We start from the raw sequence: 16,362 nt of genomic DNA, 5'->3' as shown, positions 1-16,362 counted from the left end.
CAATGCAGATTTTTATGTTAGAAACTTTTAAAAATATCATTATAGCATGGCAAAAGTTTTGTGTGAGCCTCGATATTTCGCCCCATGTGTCTAAATACTTATCCATTACCGGGAACCCTATTTTTATGCCAGGAATTACAGATGAGGTTTTCAGATCTTGGTCCAGTAAAGGGTTAGTTTATGTAGTGCAAATGATGAATACAGACTTAGAGCTTTTAACGTTTGGGGAAATTAGCAACCAATTTGGATTATCAAACAAAGAATTTTATGCCTACCTACAGATAAGGCACCTTATATATGAACTTAAAAAAAATTATGGGATTGAATGGTCATTGTGCGAGCTTCAAAGCAAAATTAATAACTTTCAAGGGGGGATCTATTCTATTGCCCCGTTTTATGCCCTTCTTACTTACGAGTCAGATGTAGCTCAAATAGAGCATATTGTGACTATATGGAAAAAAGTTTTCCCACAAATAGATAAGGAAGTAATAGAGAATGCTTTTAAGGTGATAAAGAAAAGTTGGGTACAAACTACGTGGAGAGAAACCCAGATTAAAGTGGCTTTAATGGTATATTTAACTCCGACAAAATTAACCAAATGGTATAAGACAATGATTAGATGTCCTAGATGCAGCTCAGCTGAAGCAGATATGTTGCATTGTTTCTGGGCATGCCCCAAAATTGCCCAATTTTGGGCCAAGGTAATATACTGGACGAAAATAACCCTTAAAATAGAATACGTTATACTACCTATAGAAATATTTTTTCTAGTGAAACCACAAACCGTGGTTAGGAATCATAAAATGATTAACATAATTATATTACTTGGACGTAATCTAATTTTAAGAGCGTGGAAGGCTAAGTCAGCACCAAGTTTAAAAGAATTGAAGAATGCACTGACCGCCCACTATATATTTGAACAGCATAGTTTACAGAATCCAACAGATACCCAGCTAGCCAGTTTTTTTAAAGATTGTAAAAATGTTATTATCTCCTTTCCGGAGGAGACACAGAAGGCCTTAGTTAGGCCATTTAAAAACTCGACTTATGTTCAACTTCAAGTTTTAGCGGGACATCTTCCAGGTACTTGGATAAACGATAATGAGGACAGGGACTAGATCGACCCATAGTAGTCTATGGGTCTGGCAGTCTATCTATGTTCCGGGTCAACGACAGGGTGGGCGGGTGGGGGGGAGGGGGGGGGGGGAGAGGAGGGGAGAGAGAACAATTTTTTTTATTTTTTTTTTGTCTGTTGAGTTTGTTTTATTAAAGATAAAAAAAATTATTTTACTATTTCAGTTTGTACAATATTAAGGAATTATATGGATAATGAAGGTTAGAGCTTATTGGTTTACTTGGGGCCCTGCGTGGCGCACAAGGTTACTGATTTGTATATATGTACACCTTGTTGAATATCAATAAAAAAGTATTTAAAAAAAAAAAAAAGACAATGGGGCCGATTTATCAAGTGTCTGGCGGACATGATCCGCTGTAGTGATCATGTCCGCCAGACATCGATAAATGCCGACAGCATACGCTGTCGGCATTTATCATTGCACAAGCAGTTCTGGTGAACTGCTTGTGCAATGCCGCCCCCGCAGATTCACAGCCAATCGGCCGCTAGCAGGGGGTGTCAATCAACCCTATCGTATGATATTGGGCGGATTGAATGTCCGCAGCCTCAGAGGCAGTGGACGAGTTAAGGATAAATTGGCCCCTATGACTAAAACTAAATCAAAATTTGCTGTCAAAATTTAAACGTTATGCAAGGTGTTATAATCAATCAATCAATCCATATCTTATTACTGCTCTTTTTAAAAAAATGCTTCTAAAATGCCTCTCCTACATAATTTTCCCCAGAGGATATAAAAAACCCATTAGAATATACTAGAAAGCTTTATATTTTGTGTTTTGTAGTGATGTCCTGGCACAATTTTCTTCTTCAATATCATGTGTGAATACAGCACCACTGAAATGTGCACGGTGTAGAGGAAAAACTGCAACTCCTCTCAGTCACTAGAAAAATCATGTATATCACCAGCACTTATGGGTATAAAAAGTTCATCTTTTATTGAAGGATAAAGTTAAAAATAAGCAACGTTTCGTGACCTTATGTCACTTAATCATGCTTCACAATTTTCTTCTTGCCATAGTTAGGAACCGATTTATCAATGTCTGGCGGACATGATCCGTGGTAGCAGATCATGTCCGCCAGACATCGCTGAATGCCAACAGCATATGCTGTCGGCATTTAACATTGCACAAGCAGTTCTGGTGAACTGCTTGTGCAATGCCACCCCCTACAGATTTGTAGCCAATCTTCGCTAGCAGGGGGTGTCAATCAACCTGATCGTACACGATTGGGCGAATTGCTGTTCACCGCTTTAGAGGAGGCATATGAGTTAAGGAGCAGCGGTCTTAAGACAGCTGCTTCTTAACTCCTGTTTCCGGCGAGCCTGAAGGCTTGCGCGGAAACAGATGCATTGGGGCTGATTGACTGCTAGGTAAATCAGCCCCTATGTCTCAATAAACTTTCCATTGCACAAGGACACTTAAAGGGATACTAAACCCAAAAATGTTTATTTAATGATTCAGATAGAGCATGCAATTTTGAAGCAACTTTCTAATTTACTCCTATTATACATTTTTCTTCATTCTCTTGCTATCTTTATTTAAAAAGCAGGAAAATAAAGCTTAGGAGCCGGTTCCACACACTAATGGCATTTTTCTTTGCATCTATTTGAGAATTAGAACTGTTGAAATAATAATTTGTGAACAATCGATTCTTCCTATAGAAATAAGCATAACCCGTGAGTATGGGTTTAAGTTATGCTGTGCCTGTGCTAGCTGCAGAAACTTTTTTTTGTGTTGAGTTATTTGATACTTGTTTTAATTTTTAACAGAGAACTGATAAACTTTTTATATTCTGTAATATGTGCAATGGTGTTACAGCCAATACAGTTTACAGTGGTTTTTTTTTATATTTTAAAGTTGCACTTCTGTTTATTTATGAAACTTAGTTTTATTTAATTTTAAGTTTAATAAAGACATTATATATCACAACGGCTAAATCTGTGTCTGTATTGCATGTTTAAACCTTAATACCATGAATAATAACAGGTTATTAGATGTTTAATCCTGGAGTATATAATGAGTTTGGAAACTATAGAGAAATACTTAAATAATGCATTACACTTTAACTAAACCCGTTAGATTTTAGTCGACTAAAATCTACTGGAGATTAAGCCGACTAAAACTAGACTAAATGAAAACAATTCAGATTACTAAAATATGACTAAAGCTAAAATGGCCATTTAGTCAAAAGTCTATGGCCTCTAGTTATCAAGCCATCAACCGCAAATACGATGGAATTCCGCAGCGTATTTGTGGCGAGCCTGATTCGCCTTAGTTATCAAACCCTACAGACCGCCAAAAGTAGAATATGGTGACGTAACATACGATCCACCGGACTCAGTCCGACACAGATTGATACTTACGTCACTACAGATGTTCCGAACGCAAGTTCGGCACAATCTGACTACTTTTGCTAGTTATCAAATAACTAGCAGGTACGCTCGCCACTTTTCCGGCCCAGCGTACCTGGTTTTCAATCCGCCGCCCTGGAGGCGGCAGATGCCATAGGAATGAATTGGAGTCTGAAAGCAGCAAAAGCTCATGTTCGCTGCTGCCCGATATCCCATTGTCTACACCTAACACCCTAACATGTACCCCGAGTCTAAACACTCCTAATCTGCCCCCCCTACACCGCCGCCACCTACATTAAATTTATTAACCCCTAAACCACTGCACCCGGAGCCCGCCGCAACTAAATAAAGTGTTTAACCCCTAAACCGCCGCTCCCGGAGCCCACCGCCATCTAAATTATATTTATTAACCCCTAATATGCCCCCCTACACTGCTGCCGCCTACATAAAGTTATTAACCCCTACCCTGCCGCTCCCAGACACCGCCGCAACTAAGTAAAGTGTTTAACCCCTAAACCGCCGCTCCCGGAGCCCACCGTCACCTATATTATATTTATTAACCCCTAATCTGCCCCCCCTAAACCGCCGCCACTATAATAAACATATTAACCCCTAAACCTAAGTCTAACCCTAAGCTAACTTAAAAATAATTTAAATAAATCTAAATAACTATTCCTATCATTAACTAAATGATTCCTATTTAAAACTAAATACTTACCTATAAAATAAACCCTAAACTAGCTACAATATAACTAATAATTACATTGTAGCTAGTTTAGGGTTTATTTTTATTTTACAGGCAACTTTGTATTTATTTTAACTAGGTACAATAGTTATTAAATAGTTATTAACTATTTAATAGCTACCTAGTTAAAATAAATACAAAAGTACCTGTAAAATAAAACCTACCCTAAATTACAATCACAATCTAACACTACACTATAATTAAATTAATTACCTAAATTAAAATAAATTAATTACCATTAAATAAAATTAAATAAAGTACAAAAAAACACCAAAATTAAATTAAAGAAAATAATAAAATAATTACAAGAATTTTAAACTAATTACACCTAATCTAATCCCCCTAATAAAATAAAAAAGCCCCCCAAAATAATAAAAAGCCCTACCCTATACAAAATTACAAATAGCCCTTAAAAGGGCCTTTTGTGGGGCATTGCTTCAAAGTAATCAGCTCTTTTACCTGTAAAAAAAAATTACAATACCCCCCAACATTAAAATCCACCACCCACACACCCAATCCTACTCTAAAACCCACCCAATCCCCCCTTAAAAAAACCTAACACTAACCCCTTGAAGATCACCCTACCTTGGGACGTCTTCACCCAACCGGGCCAAAGTCCTCAATGAAGCCGGGCAGAAGTGGTCCTCCAGAGTGGCAGAAGTCTTCATCCAAGCTGGGCAGAAGAGGTCCTCCAGATGGGCAGAAGTCTTAATCCAGACAGCATCTTCTATCTTCATCCATCTGGCGCGGAGCGGGTCCATCTTCAAGACATCCGACGCAGAGCAGCCTTCCAGGCCAACGACTACCCAACAAAGGAATATTCCTTTAAATGACATCATCCAAGATGGCGTCCCTTGAATTCCGATTGGCTGATAGAATTCTATCAGCCAATCGGAATTAAGGTAGGAAAAATCCTATTGGCTGATGCAATCAGCCAATAGGATTGAACTTCAATCCTATTGGCTGATCCAATCAGCCAATAGGATTGAGCTCGCATTCTATTGGCTGATTGGAACAGCCAATAGAATGCAAGCTCAATCCTATTGGCTGATTGCATCAGCCAATAGGACTTTTCCTATCTTAATTCCGATTGGCTGATAGAATTCTATCAGCCAATCAAAATTCAAGGGACGCCATCTTGGATGACATCATTTAAAGGAATATTCATTCGTCGGGTAGTCGTCGGCCTGGAAGGATGCTCCACGTTGGATGTCTTGAAGATGGAGCTGCTCCACTCCGGATGGATGAAGATAGAAGATGCCGTCTGGATGAAGACTTCTGCCTGTCTGGAGGACCTCTTCTGACCGTCTGGAGGACCACTTCTGCCCGGCTTCGTTGAGGACTTCGGCCCAGTTGGGTGAAGACGTCTCAAGGTAGGGTGATCTTCAAAGTGTTAGGTTTTTTTAAGGGGGGATTGAGTGGGTTTTAGAGTAGGGTTGGGTGTGTGGGTGGTGGGTTTTAATGTTGGGGGGTATTGTAATTTTTTTACAGGTAAAAGAGCTGATTACTTTGGGGCAATGCCCCACAAAAGGCCCTTTTAAGGGCTCTTTGTAATTTAGTATAGGGTAGGGCTTGGGTAGGGCTTTTTATTATTTTAGGGGGGCTTTTTATTTTATTAGGGGGATTAGATTAGGTGTAATTAGTTTAAAATTCTTGTAATTATTATATTATTTTCTGTAATTTAGTGGTTTTTTTTACTTTAGTTAATTTTATTTAATTGTAATTAATTGTAGTTAATTTAGGGATTTATTTAATTATAGTGTAGTGTTAGGTGTAATTGTAACTTAGGTTAGGTTTTATTTTACAGGTACTTTTGAATTTATTTTAACTAGGTAGTTATTAAATAGTTAATAACTATTTAATAACTATTCTGCCTAGTTAAAATAAATACAAACTTGCATGTAAAATAAAAATAAATCCTAAGCTAGCTACAATGTAATTATTAGTTATATTGTAGCTAGTTTAGGGTTTATTTTATAGGTAAGTATTTAGTTTTAAATAGGAATAATGTAGTTAATTATAGGAATATTTATTTAGATTTATTTAAATTATATTTAAGTTAGTAGGGTTAGACTTAGGTTTAGGGGTTAATATGTTTATTATAGTGGCGGCGGTGTGGGGGGGAGCATATTAGGGGTTAATAAATATAATGTAGGTGGCGGTGGGCTCCGGGAGCGGCGGTTTAGGGGTTAAACAATGTATTTAGTTGCGGCGGGGTCCAGGAGCGGCAGGATAGGGGTTAATAACTTTATGTAGGTGGCGGCGGTATAGGGGGCACCAGATTAGGGGTAAATAAGTATAATGTAGGTGGCGGTTGGCTCCGGGAGCAGCGGTTTAGGGGTTAATACATTTATTAGAGTTGCGGCGGGGTCATTGAGCAGCAGTTTAGGGGTTAATAACTTTATTTAGTTGTGGGGGGGTCCGGGAGCGGCGGTATAGGGGGTAAACGGTAAAGTATAGTGTGGGTGTTTAGTGACAGGCTAGCAAGAAAGCTGTGAAAAAGTAGAAGAGCAGCGAGAACGATGACTGTTAGTTATCAACAGTCCGCTGCTCATCGCCCCGTACTTGGTGCGCGGCTTTTTGACAGCTTTTTTGATAATTTTGGAGAACGTATTCAGGTCCGCGGCAGCGATGTTAGACAAACTTAGGCGAGCGTATTGGTGCCGTTGAATGCAAGGAAGTCGACGGCTTGATAAGTAGGGGCCTATGACTAAGACTTCATCAAAATTTGCCGTCAAAATTAACACTGGCTCAAACTGATTTCTAAACCGTTTAAGAACACTTTTCATCTCAATTAATTTTGACAGTTTTTCACTGTCAGATAGTGCTAGTTCATATGTGTCATGTGGATAACATTGTGCTCACTCCTGTGGAGTTATTTATGAGTTAGCACTCATTGGCTAAAATGTAAGTCAAAAGAACTGAGATAAGGGGGTAGTCTGCATAGGCTTAGATACAAGATAATCACAGAGGTAAAAAGTCTTTTAATATATTATTGTTTTTTTATGCAAAACTGGGGAATGGGTAATAAAGGGTTTATCTATCTTTTAAAACAATAACAATTTTCAAGTAGCTTGTCCCTTTAAATATAGAATCTTTTAGCATCAGATATTTTACTTGCAAAATCTGTCATTAATTGTTTCCTGGTAAATAATCATTGTTGATTCATTTACTTTATCATTACTCTCAAAATTGACATTGATATATTTACTCTGAGTTAAACTTGAATCAAGAGCATTACTACTATTATTGAAACCAACATTAAAGGGATAGTCTAGTCAAAATTAAACTTTCATGACTCAGATAGAACATGCAATTTTAAGCAACTTTCTAATTTACTCCTATTATCAATTTTTCTTCATTTTCTTGGTATCTTTATTGGAAAAAAGCATAAATGTAAGCTTAGAAGTTGGCCCATTTTTAGTTCAGCACCTGGGTAGCCCTTTACATATAGAGACCAATCAGCAAACGCTACCCAGATGCTGAACCAAAAATGGGACCCGCTACTAAGCTTACATTCTTGCTTTTTCAAATATTGCTACCAAGAGAATGAAGAAAAATTGATAATAGGAATAAATTAGAAAGTTGCTAAAAATTGCATGCTCTATCTGAATCTTAAAAGTTTAATTTTGACTAGACTATCCCTTTAAGATTACTTGAAGAATCATTATTGTCTTCGTTATTAATGCAGAGAGTTGATCTTATTTTTGATAAATTCAGTTCAGAGTCTTCATTATTGTTGTTTAAAGGTAAAATTAATTCAGTATCTGACATTTCTCTTGCAGATGGTTTATTGTCTTAGAATAAAAAACAAGATAGCATTGCTCTCTGTTAAGTCCAGTAACTCACCAATCCATTTAAATGAAATTCAATTTCTGATTTTCTTTTCAGATATAATTTTACTTTTTGGTCCAGCATTTGTTTTTTTTATTATTTTTTTTATATTTTTATTGAGGTTGTAAATAAATGAAATTATATCACAGTTCCAAAAACAAAAGGAAATCACAACAAAATACACATAGTAAATGTCAGAATAAAAATACAAAGAATCGCCCAGTTATACAGATAGTAGTTAACCTCAGATTTTCATTAAGGAACAACCCCTGTAAAAATATAATGAAAAATCAAATAAATGAGTTCCCTCAATGATAAATAAAAGTCTCTCTTGGACCTTCAAGAGGAGAGTTTAAGTCAAAAATGGGGAATTGTAGTGGAAAGGATAAAATAACAAAATGAGCTTTTTTTGGACCCCAAATGGAAATTACTAGCTTGTGAGGCATATGCATGTAGGGCCACTCCAGGACTCTAGAGTTAAATGATAAATGAGCTAGTATGGTAAAGATAGGTAAAAGAAAACTGTACTAACTTGTTGTGGAATAAAACTATCAACAGAAAATTGTGGGCTACTTTCTTTGCACACATTGTATGTATAGTGAATGCACAAAACCCCTTAAAATCATTACGTTCACTCTTGGGCCTCTTGGAACTTATTTTCTCCTGTAGGAGAGAAATAGTAGGTGAAATAGGCAATTCTTGAACCATAGCATAGTCTTATTCAAATCATATATAATAAACAAGCATATTGTTATTTAAAACCTATCTTATAGTAGGGTTGCCCACCTGCTAGTCTTCAATTTACAGATCTAAAGAAGTACTTAGTAAATAATATTATGAGATAGCAGAGCTTATTGTAATAATTGGCAAAGGAAATAGGGTTTCTATATAAGGAATTGTGGATAAATAGCATATATAAAATTGAATACAAAACAACTGCAAACATTTTAGGTACCCCGGAGAGCGTAGTAATGGGCTGGGAAAGACCCTATAAAATGGCGCAGAGACTTATCTAAATTAAGGCTTGAAGGCACATTATCAAACGTATAAGAGGGAAGTTGACCCACGTATCCCATTGATAATAGAGTATTATTAGGAGGCTGGGTACAAACCAGGGCGGGTAAGATCCAACAAACAGGTAGTGCTATAGTGTCTCTGATGTCCATATTGTGCTGTGCAATAACAGGTAAAAGGCAGTCGTACAGTATGCACCAACCCAACATAACACTATATTACAGAACCACAATTGTTCCTCTTAGTGATCGCATATTCTTCCTCAAACCTTTTATGAGTGTGCAAGTAGTTCAACCTTTACGGGTATCATTATAAGGCTTCCTACACAGTCTGATAGACTTGGAAGTCTCTGATGGGCGCAGATCAGGCTGTCTACAGTCCAGTTCCCTACCCAACTCCAGTTCTCACAGCCATCCGCAAGCAGGCCATTGCATAAAGTAGGCATCGCAAGATAAGAGAAGGTAGGCTTTTGTTGTATGCGGGTAGGAGTTAGGGGCTACTAGCACTGTGATGGTAACTGGGATGAGCACAAATTTTTGCAGGGGAGTAGGGATCTGCGGTCTTAGCGACTGAGCTCCAAAATGTGTCATTGAAACTGATCTCTTAATCTCGATGCTGACCGAAGAGGAGTAATTTCTCCTGGGGCTCACATCTATCTTTCCAATGATAGATGTGCTGTCAGGAATTGTAGGGACCTCCAGGATCTCTTTCTTACGATGGGTCATAGATTGTTGTAGGTAAGGCGGCTCCCTGTAAGGTTCAGCACAAAGTTGTCCAGACTCAATACTAACTGCACAGAGTAGAGGTAAACCTTGTGATGCAGTTGTTAGTTTATGTCCAGGCCCCTTAACATGGATATGAACACCCTGCTCGTCGATGGTTCCAACATCTCCCGTGATCCAAGGATAGCATACGTCCAAAGGTGGGTTATACGGGGCCTGCCGAGTCTCTGCAAACTTCTCTTGGTATTGGGTAAGCAGGGTACGTAGTTCCTGTAGTAAGAAGGCATTAGGCTCCATACCCAGGGTAGTTAGAGCAGGTACAGGGCATATGGAGTCTTAGGCTGAAGTAGAGCACTCAGGCCCTATGCGACAGCAGTATCCCGAGGGAATACCACTGGGGGAGGTAGAAATGAGGCTGCAACCTCAGAGTTAGCTCAGGATCATTGTAGCAGTCAGCAATCCTCAAGAAAACAACATCATTTGGGTGATGGAGTCCGCTATAAACAGATATCTGCTATTTAAAGTCTGGATGGTAGCTGGATCTAGTGATATTTTGCAGATATTGTGGGAATACTGGAACAGCTCACAACAATACGACCTATCTTGGCCGCTACCCGGAAATTCCCCCTCCAAAATCTGTTTTATTAATTTAGTTATAAAATATAGCAAGTTTTGTTTTTACTTTTACTTTAAGATCACTACATCATTTTTTACATTTCACAACAGACCATGTATTGTCTCCAGCTGCAGAAACACATTTAGAATTTTTGAGTTGATGTACATTATTATAACTTGTCAAAAAGTTTACAATAATTGTCTTAATTTTTTTAATTTATGAAAGCGCAAGACATCTTGCATTAAGATAATCAGAAATGTGAGAGAGCACCAAGAAAACTTATTTTTTCATTATTTTTTTTAAAAAAATATTCATAGGATAAATACAACCACACTCACACACACACACACACACACACACACACACACACATATATATATATATATATATATATATATATATATATATATATATATATATATATATATATATATATATATATAATCAAATACATAAAAAGCTATATATACATATGTATATAAGTATATACATATATACAGTATATATAGCTATATGATATATACTCAAATATAAAATTATCTATATATACATCTCTTTATAAATGCCTTTACATATATATGTTGTGTGTGTGTGTTTGTTAAAATAACAAGAGTATTGCAGTAAATAATACCTTCTTTATTAGACTAACATTATATAGTAAAAGACAATATTTTTAGAGTTTCCTCTCTTCCTCACGTCTGAAGCAACACTGATTAATATCATAGAATTGGTTATTGACGTCCATATACAGTATATATTTAAATAGATATATAGTTATCAACAATATTTTTTTTTATTTTTTTTTGGTGCACTGGTCCTGGAGGTACTGCAATACCAGGTCAATGCGTGGAGTGGACAGAGCAAGCTCTTCTTCCAACTCCCTGTTCCAAAAATCCATTTAATATATGGTCCCCAGATAGGGGACGTATCAGATATTAAACTAATAAGAACAGATACTACACTTAATCTTAGCCAAAAGGCAAAGAAGCAATGTTATCAACAATATTTTACAAAAGATATCTATCTATATATATATATATATATATATATATATATATATATATATATATACAGGGAGTGCAGAATTATTAGGCAAGTTGTATTTTTGAGGATTAATTTTATTATTGAACAACAACCATGTTCTCAATGAACCCAAAAAAACTCATTAATATCAAAGCTGAATATTTTTGGAAGTAGTTTTTAGTTTGTTTTTAGTTTTAGCTATTTTAGGGGGATATCTGTGTGTGTAGGTGACTATTACTATGCATAATTATTAGGCAACTTAACAAAAAACAAATATATACCCATTTCAATTATTTATTTTTACCAGTGAAACCAATATAACATCTCAACATTCACAAAAATATATTTCTGACATTCAAAAACAAAACAAAAACAAATCAGTGACCAATATAGCCACCTTTCTTTGCAAGGACACTCAAAAGCCTGCCATCCATGGATTCTGTCAGTGTTTTGATCTGTTCACCATCAACATTGCGTGCAGCAGCAACCACAGCCTCCCAGACACTGTTCAGAGAGGTGTACTGTTTTCCCTCCTTGTAAATCTCACATTTGATGATGGACCACAGGTTCTCAATGGGGTTCAGATCAGGTGAACAAGGAGACCATGTCATTAGATTTTCTTCTTTTATACCCTTTCTTGCCAGACACGCTGTGGAGTACTTGGACGCGTGTGATGGAGCATTGTCCTGCATGAAAATCAGGTTTTTCTTGAAGGATGCAGACTTCTTCCTGTACCACTGCTTGAAGAAGGTGTCTTCCAGAAACTGGCAGTAGGACTGGGAGTTGAGCTTGACTCCATCCTCAACCCGAAAAGGCCCCACAAGCTCATCTTTGATGATACCAGCCCAAACCAGTACTCCACCTCCACCTTGCTGGCGTCTGAGTCAGACTGGAGCTCTCTGCCCTTTACCAATCCAGCCACGGGCCCATCCATCTGGCCCATCAAGACTCACTCTCATTTCATCAGTCCATAAAACCTTAGAAAAATCAGTCTTGAGATATTTCTTGGCCCAGTCTTGACGTTTCAGCTTGTGTGTCTTGTTCAGTGGTGGTCGTCTTTCAGCCTTTCTTACCTTGGCCATGTCTCTGAGTATTGCACACCTTGTGCTTTTGGGCACTCCAGTGATGTTGCAGCTCTGAAATATGGCCAAACTGGTGGCAAGTGGCATCTTGGCAGCTGCACGCTTGACTTTTCTCAGTTCATGGGCAGTTATTTTGAGCCTTGGTTTTTCCACACGCTTCTTGCGACCCTGTTGACTATTTTGAATGAAACGCTTGATTGTTCGATGATCACACTTCAGAAGCTTTGCAATTTTAAGAGTGCTGCATCCCTCTGCAAGATATCTCACTATTTTTGACTTTTCTGAGCCTGTCAAGTCCTTCTTTTGACCCATTTTGCCAAAGGAAAGGAAGTTGCCTAATAATTATGCACACCTGATATAGGGTGTTGATGTCATTAGACCACACCCCTTCTCATTACAGAGATGCACATCACCTAATATGCTTAATTGGTAGTAGGCTTTATAGCCTATACAGCTTGGAGTAAGACAACATGCATAAAGAGGATGATGTGGTCAAAATACTCATTTGCCTAATAATTCTGCACTCCCTGTATATATATATATACTGTATATATTTAAAAATTAAACAAAATAAAAATATTATTTTATTAAAGTACATAGGAATTTAAAGGATTCCTAACTCACCTTCGGCTTTATCACAGTTGGTCTAGCGCAGTGTCAGGTTAGAGGGCAAGCAATAAAAGTCTATAGAGAGTGGGAGTTAGTGTGGTCACGATATCCGAAGTCCTGAAGATAACGCACTCGGCCTCTTTTACTTTCAACTTGTAATGCGTGTGCAAATCTACACTAAAAATTTTACTTGAGTACAGTTAAAGTGTGTGAAAAAAAATAGCAAGCCACTTGTAATCTAGCCCTAAATGTTTTAATAAATGTATTATTTTTCTAATAAACAAAATTGTTTGAGGGCTGTCTATTGTTTGTTTTTTTTGTTTTGTTTTATTTATTTCCTTTAGTGTTTAAAAGAAGAAAAGTACAATATATAACACTCAGCGGAAAACATTACCGCTAAGAAACATAGCATAAATTTATACATACAGGTTGGACATTGCATTACTTATACAGGTCATAGCTAACAATGAGGTCAAGAAAATAGCCATTAATGTGATAACAAATAGTCTTCCCATATGAATCTCATGTTACCATAAAAATCCAATTGTTGAGATTGGGCATAATGATATCTCTCTAAGGCTAGTATTTGTGAAATATGGTCTTTCCACTCAGTTATCGTAGGAATGCACTGTTTCTTCCATAGTCGTGGAATTAGCTGCTTTGCTCCATTTATCATTGTACATGTTAGTTTTAATCTCAGTTTGGGGGGATAGTTAAACAACAATAACAATGGGTCAATCCCAATCTTAAAAGATATACATTTTTCTATTTCTCTGCTAATTTCTATCCAGTATTGTTTGATAAGTGGACAATGCCACCAAATATGGGACATGGACCCAACCCCCCGGCACCCTCTCCAACAAGTGTTGTCAACATTGGTATATATTTTAGAAAGTCTGAGTGGGGTTAGGTACCATCTATATAATAATTTCAGATTAATTTCAGTAATGCTTAGCGAAGAGGAGGTCCTTCCCATATTTATGAAGATTTTTTTCCCATTCCTTTGGTGAGATTTCTCTCTGTAATTCAGATTCCCAAACCCTACAATATGCGGGCATGGATCTGGAATGGTGGTCAATTAATAAGTGATATAGTAGAGACAAACCTCCTCTGGTAGGAAACTGGGAGTGACAAACATTCTATAGCTTAGTTTTCTGCGGGTTACTAGTTATAAAATGTGATAGTTGTTGTCGGATATACCAGTCATTTGCAAATAAGGGAATCAATTCATGTAATTCCTCTTCCGACTTCAATCTACCTTCGATTATTAGTGTGTATATTGGAATAAGTGAGTTAATGGTAGGTGATGATATCCTGCTTGGTTGTCGCCCCAATGGAATCTCAGAGTTATATAGTGTCGGTGTTAGAGGGGATGGGTTTGAAGAGATGCCTATATTCTTATTAGAAACGTAATCCCATGTTTTCAGTGTCTCAGTCATAATTCGGGGGAGTATCTTATTAATGTTCCTATGAACCTTACTGGTCCAGTATATCCCACCCATATTGGAGCAATCAGCCAACTGTTGTTCCAATGTAACCCACTCTTTGTATTCCCTGTGTTTACTCCAATCTATAACACGGTTAAGTACAGCCGCTTGTCTATAGAAAATTAGGTTAGGGACACCCAATCCTCCGTTCTTTCTATTTCGGTACATAATTTTTTTGGCTATCTGCTGTCTTTTATTTTGCCATATGTAAGTATTGACTACCGTTTGTAAATTGTGCAAATAAGATTGTGAAAGTGGGATAGGTAGAGTTTGAAATTTATATAAAATTTTTGGTAAACTGGACATTTTAAATGCTTCCATCCTTCCCAGCCAGGAAAGATTTTTGTTTTCCCAACTAATCAATTCTTGTTGGGTTTCCTCTAGGAGTTTTTGATAGTTTTGTTTAAATAGAAGATGCTGATCATGTGATATTTGGATTCCCAGGTACTTTATGGAAGAGTTTTGTATGTGGTAATGGTGTCTTTGTGCAAGTTCTTGCATATCTGTGCTAGAAATATGTACCCCAAGCATTTCTGACTTAGTGGGATTGATTTTGAAGCCAGTTCGCTGTTCAGTGCTGCAATGGATTGTTTCGGGGATGTAAGCGATAATATGATATCATCGGCATATAAAGCCTGCTTATATTGAGTGTCTTGTATTATAATACCTTTTATATTCGGGTTGTTGCGGATCACTGCTGCGAGGGTTTCAATGGTCAATACAAACAAAATGGGTGATAAAGGGCACCCTTGCCTAGTACCATTATTAATCTGGATTTTATCGGAGAGGGAGTCGTTTAATTTAATCTTGGCTACAGGAGCATTATATAGTGTAAAAATTTTTCCTATAAAATCTTCACCTATACCAAATCTTATTAATGTTTTTTTTAGGAATGCCCAATTTAATCTATCAAAGGCCTTTTCAGCATCCATGGCCAAAAAGACCGATGAGATGCTGTGAGATTGTGCGTGTTCCATCTGATTCAATACTTTAATAGTATTGTCTCTCGCTTCTCTATGGGGAATAAAACCAGCCTGATTAGTATGTATTAGTTTTGGGAGAAATGTATTTATCCGTAGGGCCAATATCTTCACAAATAATTTCACATCCACATTTAAAGAGAAATGGGTCTATAGTTTTGGGGCTCATCGGGGTCTTTCCCCGGTTTTGGGAGTACTGTTATATGGGCTTCCAGCATATGTGGAGGAAATGGGTTATGTACGTTTACTTTATTAATTAATTAATTTCCAATAGGTGGGGGATTAGCAATGGGGCCATAGTTTTGTAGTATAGGGTAGTGAAGCCATCTGGACCAGGGCTTTTACCTGGGTTAAGATCATAAATTGCAGTTTTTATTTCCTCCATGGTGATAGGGGCTTCTAAGTCTGCTGGTTGTTCTTTCTCTAATTTAGGCAAGGGTATCCTTTTTAGATATGACTGTACATCCGGAACATCATCCGGCTTATCTGCCATGTAGGGTATATTGTATAGCTGTGTGTAATAGTTCTCAAATTGCTTAAGAATATCTTTGGTAGAGTGGGCTTTCGTATTATTAGCTGTTTTAATCTCATGCACAAAAGTTTTACATTTTTTAATTTTGAGGGCCCTCACTAATAATTTGTCTGCTCTATTTCCATCATAAAAAAAATGTTGTTTAATTTTAGACATAGTGCTTGCATGTTCCTGCAGCAGCATGTCATGAAGGGACTTTCTGGTGGTCTGAAATAATTGTTTTACGAGTTGGT

General features: G+C 37.2%; 1 non-coding gene across 1 annotated transcript; it reads right to left on the bottom strand.

Annotated features, from left to right (window-relative positions):
- Positions 1-11,217: 11,217 nt before the first annotated feature.
- Positions 11,218-11,408, bottom strand: LOC128658509 (U2 spliceosomal RNA). The gene has a single exon (XR_008402200.1). It is a non-coding gene; the product is annotated as a U2 spliceosomal RNA (small nuclear RNA).
- Positions 11,409-16,362: the final 4,954 nt, after the last annotated feature.

Source organism: Bombina bombina, chromosome 4 (genome assembly GCF_027579735.1).
Source record: "Bombina bombina isolate aBomBom1 chromosome 4, aBomBom1.pri, whole genome shotgun sequence".
NCBI classification, from domain to species: Eukaryota; Metazoa; Chordata; class Amphibia; order Anura; family Bombinatoridae; genus Bombina; species Bombina bombina.
Note: the sequence above shows the minus strand (reverse complement) of the source record. Positions and strands in the feature narration are given on the sequence as shown.